The sequence below is a fragment of the Hippocampus comes genome, unplaced genomic scaffold (genome assembly GCF_001891065.2).
Source record: "Hippocampus comes isolate QL1 unplaced genomic scaffold, H_comes_QL1_v1.1 scaffold429, whole genome shotgun sequence".
NCBI classification, from domain to species: domain Eukaryota; kingdom Metazoa; phylum Chordata; class Actinopteri; order Syngnathiformes; family Syngnathidae; genus Hippocampus; species Hippocampus comes.
In genome coordinates, this window is record NW_017808402.1 from 133,726 (window position 1) to 143,629 (window position 9,904).

The 9,904-nt window shown below is 50.3% G+C and overlaps 1 long non-coding RNA gene across 1 annotated transcript in view; it reads left to right on the forward strand.

The window, feature by feature from the left end:
- The window catches only part of LOC109508268 (uncharacterized), a 13,086-nt gene extending 4,505 nt beyond the window's left edge, over positions 1-8,581 (forward strand). Inside the window, exons 2-3 of the long non-coding RNA XR_002166634.1 lie at positions 7,836-7,839; positions 8,571-8,581. This is a non-coding gene — a long non-coding RNA (uncharacterized LOC109508268). The remainder of the gene's footprint in view (positions 1-7,835; positions 7,840-8,570) is intronic.
- The last annotated feature ends 1,323 nt before the right edge of the window (positions 8,582-9,904 follow it).

A 9,904-nucleotide genomic window follows, 5' to 3' on the forward strand; every position in this document is an offset into this window, starting at 1 on the left:
GGTAGATGCCGACCCCCCGGGCCGCGGAGATGACGGGAGCGTACGCCACGCGCCTCCCAAGGTCAGAGCTGCTCGGAAAATGCGATCGAGCGACTGAAATAAGCTTTTCGACTTTGGCTCCGACGCCAATTTTGCGGCGACGGCCGCCACATATCATCAAGTTCATTTGGGACGTGAGCAATGACCGCGCGCAAAGAGGCCCGGACCCTCATGAATACGCTCATCACCGAGAGAGTCACGGGAACGCATGAGCATACGTCGCCGCTCTTTCTTGCCTTCATTTTTTTCATGTCAACCTGCGCTTTAAAAGAGCGACTGCGCTTTCCGCAAGTTATGCCGGCGTGCATTTGTTTATCCCGCCTTGAACGGATGATTCATCCTAGCGCAACCTTGGAACAAAACAGCTGTCGTCGTTTTCCCCCCAAAAGTTGGGCACAAGCCGAAGGCAATGCGCATGCATCCGTTTTGCAAAATGCGAGCCCGCCGAGGAAAACCCTTCAGACTGTCAAGTGTTTCATTGAATATTTTCATCTCCAGAGGTAAACGGCCTTGTCTTTTCACCCCCTCCCCTCTCCCATCACACCCACAAGCCACGATGAGAGTGAGCGCCTCTTCTCGAGACAAGTCTTCTCACGAAATGCATTTTTTGTCTTTTTGGCCATTCAGGCTGAGTTTTTCAAGCTTCCGCCGCCGCCGCAGCAGCAGCCAAGTCCCCAGCGGGAGATGATTCACGATCCGGTCGCCGGCCGCGCCGGAATGGGCTCACGCGCATAGACGACTCCATCACTTCAGACAGCAAAGGGCAAAGTCCGCCGCCACGTCCGGCTCCACAAATGGATATTTTCTTCATACTCCGGGCGGGTGCTTTATCTGCTCATTTATTGTCACCGGAAATAAAAGCCGCGGCGATTCCTCCATCTTTATCGCCAATGGATCAAACGAGAACGGCCGAGGTCGCTCGATATCGCTAACCCGCGTCTGAAATTTCCCCCTCTGCGACACGTTTGAGTGTTTCACTTCCAGCTTGTCCTATTCGGCTCACATCTTTTTTTTTTTCCCCTGGACCTGGCAGGTGGCTTATCAACAGCGCGCAGCTGGGTTCAACACGCACGCAGTATATGAAGCGCCAAACGGTGCGCGATCCAAAAGGAAACGGCGCGGGCTGGCGCTGAATGCTTGGAATTACTCGGTGCCATTTTTTAGGATTCCGATTCCAATAATCGGCCGGCGTCACCGGCCGAAATGACTTTCTCATTGGAATCAAGAAAAGGTTGAAAATACATTGAGGGAAATCAAGAAAATGAGCAAAATGAAAAATGAGCCGTTGCCCTGCGTCATTCGAAGTCGGTGCCTGGCTGGTGTTTGACAGGAAGGAATTCAAACAGAAATACGGCGTGGAATCATCACATCATGAAATCATGCGACAAATAGGGAAAGAATTCAATCGGACGTGACGGCCACATTCAATGCTTATTTGTAGTCAATCCCGCCACTCCCGGTCCTCCATCGTTTGTGTCCAGAAGGGCCAAAACACCGCCACGCGGATGCTATTTGTTAAGTCGTCAATGCAGTTTTTTGCATTGCTCCTTAGCATTCAGCTACATTTACAATCCGAAGGCAAAGCTGCGCGGTCTTGATGAATTGTCATTTTTAACGGTTTAGTTCGACAGTAAACGTCAACCGGCAGTAACAAGTTTCTTGGGAGCCGGGTCATTTGGATCCTGAGGCGCCGCTCTTCTTTTTCTGCTTATACGTCATCTATTTCGTGGACAATCGACGCCGAGTGAGCCGGTGCGCGCTCTCGTACTCAAGTAGTTGGTTTTGTCTTCAAAAAGCCCGCCTTCATCTTGATGTATGAGTCGTCGCCCTTTCTCTGGCGAGTGCATGATGTCGGCAAAACATTTTGCACCTCTCCTCGATCGAGGGGAAAAAAATAAGGGCTATCGAAGGAGATTAAGGATAAGCGCACCTTTGAGTGTGCTGTAGTGGAAATGCGGATTGATTGATTTTGTGGAGAAGGACGCATGATGTTTGTTATTATTTTGGGTCGCCTTGCTGTTCATCTGCCCGCCCCCCCCCGACAAAGCAGCGCGGATTATGAGATATCCGTGAACGGGGAAATTGGAATTTTTCCGGCACGGTGGATCGCAGGGGCCGCGTCAGTCAACGCAAACGGGACTCGGTAGGCAGGCTGCCGGTAGATCCGGCGGCAAAGACGACCCGCGGCGCGCTGGCTCGGATGGCCGCGGCCCGGGACCGAATCGTGCGCGCGCTCAACACTTTTCATGCGCTTCCAACCTGTTGGGGTAAAGCTTCCGCGGGCATCCCAAAATAATACAAAAAATAAAGTCAATGTAAACATCCTCATCGCTGCAAAGTCTTTTGATTCGATTGTAGCACAAAAATAAAGAAATGATTGGCACAGCGATCGGATGGGATGATCACCAGGACCAATGCTGATAGGAAACATTTTGTGAGGGTTTTATTGAACTGGATGTCGTCTCAGGAGCCGCAGAGTCCAGTCAAATCAGGTTGGGGGTGTTCGAACGAGTCATTTCAAACTAATATTGCAACAATATTAGTGTTTGAATTTTTTTCCCCTAAAAATAAACAAATGTTGACATTTTTCCCTTTCGGACACATTCTGAATTATTCTCACAGTATCAAAAGTGGCGTTTTGTGGTTCTAGTCATATAAATTCCCCCAAAATATTCTGCTGCTTGATCACATGACAATTGCGCTCACTATTCTGTTCCTGGAAAAACACAAAAACAGAAATGATCCTCATATTGGGATTTCTTTTCAACAATTTGAAGGAAAGGGAGATCAAATGTAGCCCGTCAGACTTTTCAAGTCCAAAAGAATGTACTCCTTTCCAGATCACTTTTTTCTTGAGATGACAACAGCTCCTCTAATAGAACGAATGATGATCTTGAATCAAATCGTTTCGGAATGTGTCGAGGATGAGAACGAGCATCCACTGCATCATTGACGTACGGTCGCGCCATGGCAACTTTTACGCTCTATATTGCATATCATCCGCCAACATCTTTTGACTTAACCGTCGCAACTATTTTCCTCTCCCCGAGTGTGTGTTGGCTTTCCATCTTGTCTGTAAATTGGATCTGGGATCAACGCCCCCCCCTTTCCGCCGATAAAAATGAAAGCCACCCGTCGAATCGAGAAACGGGCCGGAGGCACACCGCAGCGATGAATTCCTGTGGCGATGCCAAATTGTATCCCCCCGCCGGCTCCAGGACATAGAGTCTGTAATTAATAAACATGAGGCTCCGTGACATCTGGAAACGCTTTGAACAAGGGCGCGTCGTCACCGTCTTCTTCGTGGGAGTACGCGTGCAAAAACACAAGCGGAGGGCAAATTGCGCCAAGAAAACGTAGCCCCGCTCGACCCTTGACAGCCTGCTTAACCTCGCCTGGGGGGGTCAGGGGGTTTTACCGTCATTCCACCGACGCAAATGGGCAGCTCCGAACTTGCCAGCCAGCTTCTCGAAAAGGGCCGCCCGCTGACATGACGTGGATTCGGATCACAAATGACAATGACGTGACGCGCACGCAAAGGCCGGCACGTCACGACGCCGTTAAAGAGCAAGAAAGCCTCACGTGTCGTAGTCTTGCTACAAATAGAAAAAAAAGAACGTGGGGCGCATAGGACGAAAGCTGACTAATTCCCGATGAGCGCGCCTACAGTGAGATCCATTTGCTGCGGTGTCGAAATGTCAAATGAACGAGCGGTGTCAAAATGCTTTCCGAGGACCCCAACTCATGAAAGACGCGCACAAATACGGTCACGCCAGGGCCGGTTTCAGGGATTATTTCGGCGGATACTCGACAACCCGGCCGGGGGTAAAGAACAGATCCCCGTTCCGAGAAACTTACCCTGGAAAGCGTCATTTTCTGGCCGCGCGTCCAAGCAACGGGACGAACATGAGGGCTTCTTCTCCAGCTGGCACCCAACGAGCAGTCGGGGACGGCAAAACGTCTTGACAGGTGGCAATTTGGCAACACCGCTCCGGTGTCAATCGGGGAGCCGCGGGCCAGGCAATGACGCGCTGACAAAAACCACCGAGATTCGGCTGTCAAATGCTTTTTTTCCCTCTTCTTCTTCTGTCTGAAGGAGATCTGAAAAGAAATGGAAAAAGGGCAGCGTACGGTCACGACTGGACCACCCTGTGCGCAGCTTGGCTCAAGCAAAGTGGCTCTATCACGAACCTACTTGCCGGCCGTGCGAACGGAGCCCTGGTCACAATAAGCTTTTGGATGAAAAAACAAACACAACATTTGCGATCATGAACATCAAACAAGTAAATAGAAATTTCGGCCAGAACGGCGCCGTGGTGCCATATCTTCACGGCACGGAAAAAGTCGGATGTCAGGAATTATGTGCGGCCCGGGGTGGACATTGTCAAACATGAGATGGTCCCTGATAGCAAAGCGGTTTTCCGACCCGCAGCCGTCGATTATTGAAGAGGGAGATGAAGAAGTACACGGCAACTATTCATCGGAGGAACGGAAGTCAAGCGGCGTGTCCAGATCAAATGTCTTTTACTTTTCAAGCTCTGCCACGAAAAATAATCATGTAATTCCATTTTTTACAGAATGAGGAAAACACACACTGTCGATATCTTTAGAAAACGAGTGGAATGCCTGAAATGGATTTGCATGTCTCACTTTGTGCTGATCTTCCGCATCGAAGAGGGAATTTTCTTTACAGCTCGCTAATGAGTTCGGCTCACAGTTTGGTTGGGGGGGCGGGGGGGAGTCAACGTAAAAGCAAAGACGCTTTGGTTTAGCCGATAATATATGATGGATCAATGTTGTTTCCTCTTTCACACATCTCTAAGCGGGGATGAGCCGCCGCTGTGGGAATTTCCCCCCCGGCTTCCAATTGCAGATATGAGGAAATTAAGGGCTAAACAATGTGGGAATAATCCAATGACTGCATGGTCAGGGAGCGTATGCGGAGGAGGAAACGTCTTGAATCCAACCTGCAAACTCGGCTGTAATGACTGAAGCGCTGCAGTGTGTACACAAAGGGGCCCCCGCCCGCCTGCCCGCCGCCCGCCCGCCGCCGCCGCCTTTTTTTCCCTTCAAGGTCACTTATGAAAGAAAAACGTCAAGCGAGAGAGGAGGCAGCTCTTGGCTCCCGCTTGAAATCCTTGTTGCGACGTTCGCCAGTCTACGGAGAATGTTTTCATTAGCGCGGGTTTGTTTGCCAGCTCTTGCGGATCTCCGTTGGCTGCTTTGACCAAAGGAGGTGACAGAATACAAGAAAGTGCTCTCAGAATCACAGTGTGTGTGTGTGTGTGTGTGTATCTGGAACCAAATTGGGTCAGAAAGGGGCTGACCCCCAATTTGGGGGCGGGGGGGGGGGTTATCTGACAGTAAAGCTCATCCTTCTTTATTTGATTTGTTTTACGCCTGTATTGGCATTTGTGCAAAAACAGGTAGGCGACTTTCATTGTGTTTGCATTTGGCAGCACTACGTGACGCATTTCTCGCTGGACAAAGGTGTGTCGAACGTCACTTCAAAATCAAGTGAGAATGGCTCAGCGCTCACAGTGCGTTGAATCGTTCTTTGTGGAGAAGAAGTGAAAACGATGTCACGGTCTATCGTGAGCTAAAATGGCCAACGTTGTCAGATGTCGCCCGGCAGGCACCCTGATGGGGAGCGACGATACGAAAGCTAACTGCAAGCGTGATCTCGGCAGCGCCGTGTCAAGTAGTCAGCGAGTCTGCCTCACAGTTTCGAGTCGGGGGTTTGAATGTCGGAACTCCAATTTCGCCAATTCTTTTTCGTCTCTCTCTTTTTTTATTTTTTTAGGTGGAACATGACCCCGAAGACCAAAGTCAGACATTGACGTGTATGAACGATATTTGCTCGAGGTCAGCTGGTCACATTGTGAGAATTGTACTAGCTTGTGAACGTAGCAGGACCGCGTTTCAAGCGGTTATGTGATCGTGATGGGGGGGGTGGGGGGGCACACCTTTTGCTAAAATAAATAAAGAGCGAGGCACCCTGCTTTCACAGCCAGCAATAATAGCAGCATCCTTCACCTTGAGCACCTGATGTCGAGCTCGCGAGTCCCAAAACAATTTCACTGCGTCTGGGGGTGTTGTTTTCGATGATTAAAAAACAAAAACAAAAAGCAAATGAACACAAAAGGGATGAAGCTGTGGCACTTAGTCACAGTGAGGAAAATTGAAATGATCCAAGATTCTGCCTCACCTTTCTCTCTTCTTGTTTTAACGAGCCCATTACTCATTCATGCGTCGAAAGCCCCCTTGAGCACCCTCGTCATTTCAGCCCGCGTCGGCTGCAGAAAATCCCAGCGGCTCTCGACGCCGCCAAACCCTTGGCGTTCTCATCGCGTTCCATGAGAACATTTGCCATTCCGCCGCGGACTCCCTTCGAGGTGAGAGAAAAGTCCTCCGCGTTTTGGAAAGGACAGACACAAACACGGGACAAAAGGGCGCGAGCGCTGTGGGAAATGTCAAACGGAAAGCAGGGACGGACTTTAATTAATACGTCGACCTTTGCGTCCTCGTCAGACTGACTTTGGCGCTTTATTATTGGACCCGGGGATGGGTTTGGACGTCAAAGCGGGCTCGTAAAACCGGGCCTTCTGTCCAACGTCAACGGAGCGGCTACGCGTGGCGCCTTCGACGCCTCGGGACCGAGCGTGAGAAATGCGGGGCTCCCAGCGCGGGGGGGGGGTGGGGTGAGTACGCATCCAACACGCTTTGAAGTTCTTGGAAATGTGGCAAAAGAGCTTGTTGAGCACGCCGGCAACACTCCAGCTAACAAGTGGAGAGGCTGAAAGGGAAATGGGGGGGAGAGGAGAATAAAAGCCTGTGGCGGATAGCGGATGGCTCTGGCATCCCGCAAATCGCCACACTTGTTTTGATCCTCAGGTGTTTGCGAGCGTGCGCGTCTGCTGCAACGTTCGCTCCCTTCGAAGAAATAAGCTGCCATTTGTCTTTCATCCGACACAAGTTTGACACGGACGCGTTGTCGGCTCGCGCCGAGGGCGCCCGCGGTTCCGTTTGTTCCGTTTTGTTGGAAAGCGTGCGCAACGTCACTATTTGTTGCAGCTTCGCAATTGTTTCACAATCTCACATTCACGAATGCACTCTTGATATCCGTTTGGAGCAGAGGAACGACGGTTCCCCATCTGCGAGCGAGCTTCTACTGAGCACCGAAGACCGCGAGCACGTTGGAGGCTAAAGTTCAGCCTAAGATCTTGACGATGGCATAACACGGGCTCCCGCGGACCCCGACGTATATGCACGACCTTCATCCAGCTGCGGCCCCGATGGGTTACGCAACGTCCTGGCTCACAATCACACCACCCCGATGGTTGGGAAATATTCACGCAACCGACGACATTCTGGCCGCCGTGGTTCGGGAGAAGGCTACGAGGAACGTACGGTACCATCTGGAAAGCTGAGAATTCTAGCAAGGGCCTGAAAGGAGCAAAATCCATCTTCCATGCATTGCTGCTCGGACATCAATCAGCGTTTGCTGGGGGTTCATATTGATCAACCAGGTCAGGTGATCTCACGGCATGCCTCCTTTGTTTCTCAATGTAGTCATTACAAGCTGACATGACAATTGTGTGACCTTTGGACAAAGGCACGCCATCACAAACCAGTGGCGACTGGCAGCCCGTGAATCCACCGCTTGATTCATGGGGGGGTAAGGGGGGTTTGGGCCCTTCAGCATCGGTTTTCCATACAAATGTGGCTTTGACTGGCACTTTGCTCAACTTCCTCAAAGCGCTTTGGGATTCATCCAAAAGATGAATGATGTGGAGTTTCGTTAGAGCGACGCGCCACACACGATTTTTTTTTTTTTTTTTGGAAACAGAGCGAATGTTTTGTGATGTAACTGAGGTGAAGCCAGTGATAGAATGTGTGTTTTTTCTTTCCTAACTTTCAAAGGAACCTTGGGGAAACAAACGGTCACAAACTGGATTGCTTTTTGCTTGCAATGCGGCGCGTCCACAACGTGTATTTTCAAAGGTGACAAAAACGCCCGACAGACATTAATGGTCATAAGTGGCGCTCCCAGTGTCATTTCATCATTCGGTCCTTGCCTTAAAATGCTTGTCACAATCTGCCTAACGGACCGAAAGCATTCAGAGCGGATGCGCGGGCGCGTGTACTGCACGCGCAAGCCAGCACAGGCCATCGTGCCGTGTGCCCGGCCGGTCTGTCGCGTGGCGTCGCTCGCCCATCTGTTGAGCGGAAGACTGAACGCAAATGTCGGCGAACGACAGTAACACGCATTGGGGGAGCTCATCTTTTGCGGAAGCGAGCGCTCGCTCCGAGGCTCAAAGTGGCGTTGAAATAAGATGGAATCTCGACGTGTTCCAAAGCAAACAGGCACTCTCTACTTTGGTCTCGGCCGCCTGAGAAATGCTCTGGGATTTGGGATCGACTGCATTGCTATGTTGGCCGTGACGACATTGTCTGCCTCCTTCATCTGATATTAAAGAGTATTTTTCTTTGTCTCCCCCCCCCCCCACGAATCCCATCATTCCCATTAGAAATTCAAAATGTTCTGATCATTCAATTCACCCGGAAAAACCCCAGACCAAAATGTTGTCATACGTCGACCGTATATCGTTTCTTCACAATGACTTTTGCTTGCATGAACAAAATAAGATTCTCTCGATGTGTGTGAGGATGCTCAAGGGCGTGTGAGCCTCTCTCATTGCCTCCTCCTCCTCCTCCCTCCTTCTAGCTCCTCCTCCAGAACGCATGGACGTGTTGTTGGTGTCAGGAGGAGCAACCTGCTCTTTGTGCGCAGCCAGCGAGCGAGGAAAGGAAGGAAGGAAGGAAGGTGGCGGGCTGGGAAGGGAGTCGGTGTGCGCTGTGCTTTTCTCCTCCCAACTCGGCGCTGCGGCGTACCTCTCAGCACGCTTCTGCCGGCGACGGGAGCGCGAGGTGCCGCGCTGGGATAACGGGAAGCCTCCGGTGCATCGTGTCAAAGTGAGTACATGTCCACGAACAACATCTTGCCTTTTACGCTCAACGACGGCTCGTTACATTTTGCGCATATTATCTTGGTGGTTTGACGTGAGGGTCTGTGAGTTTGTGGGGGGTGGGGGGGAGCGGTAAAGCTTGCAACTTTCTACTGTACAACATTTGCATGCGCAGTTTTCCATTTTTAACTGCATAATCACTGCATGCATTTTGATCGGTAAATCCACGTTTTAAAAGCATTCCTTGCTGGCAAAGTCATCCTTAGGACAAACACTTGGGCTTTAGATTTGGTGCTTTTAAGGCTGCTGGCCCATGTATTGGGCCAGCAGCCCCCCCCGCCCCAAAAAAAAGAAAAGACCTGCATGTGTTGCAGCAACTGTTGCACGCAGTATTTTTTCAACAGAAATCACTTTCGGCATTCTTGGCTGGAAAGGTTGTCACAGGTCAACGTATATCCGCAAAACAAAGAAATTGGGAAATACCCAAATGCTTTTTGTCGTGCCGTGACAATATTTTTTGCATATGTAGAAAATTGCCGCTGTCCTGTGAAAAATACGGATGTACATTTTTTTTCATTTGACATTTTATTACGTAAGAGGGGTGTCCACGTTTTGTTCATGACAAAAAATGTCCAAAACGGACGCATGACATGGTCAACGTGCAACCAACAAAACATCAATCTATACATTTAGTAAGTTTAAGTCATAAAAAAAGCAAGCCGTAACATTTGGAGATCCAAGACATGGTCTCTGGAATTTTAGTTTTGGTGTAGAGCACGTCGGTTATTGGGATGAAAATAGGCATCTGCAATTTGGACTGCGATGGCAACAGAGAACTTCCTTTGGGCGTAAAACGTGACTCGCTCGTCTTTGCGTCATGTTGTTTGGCAGGCCGA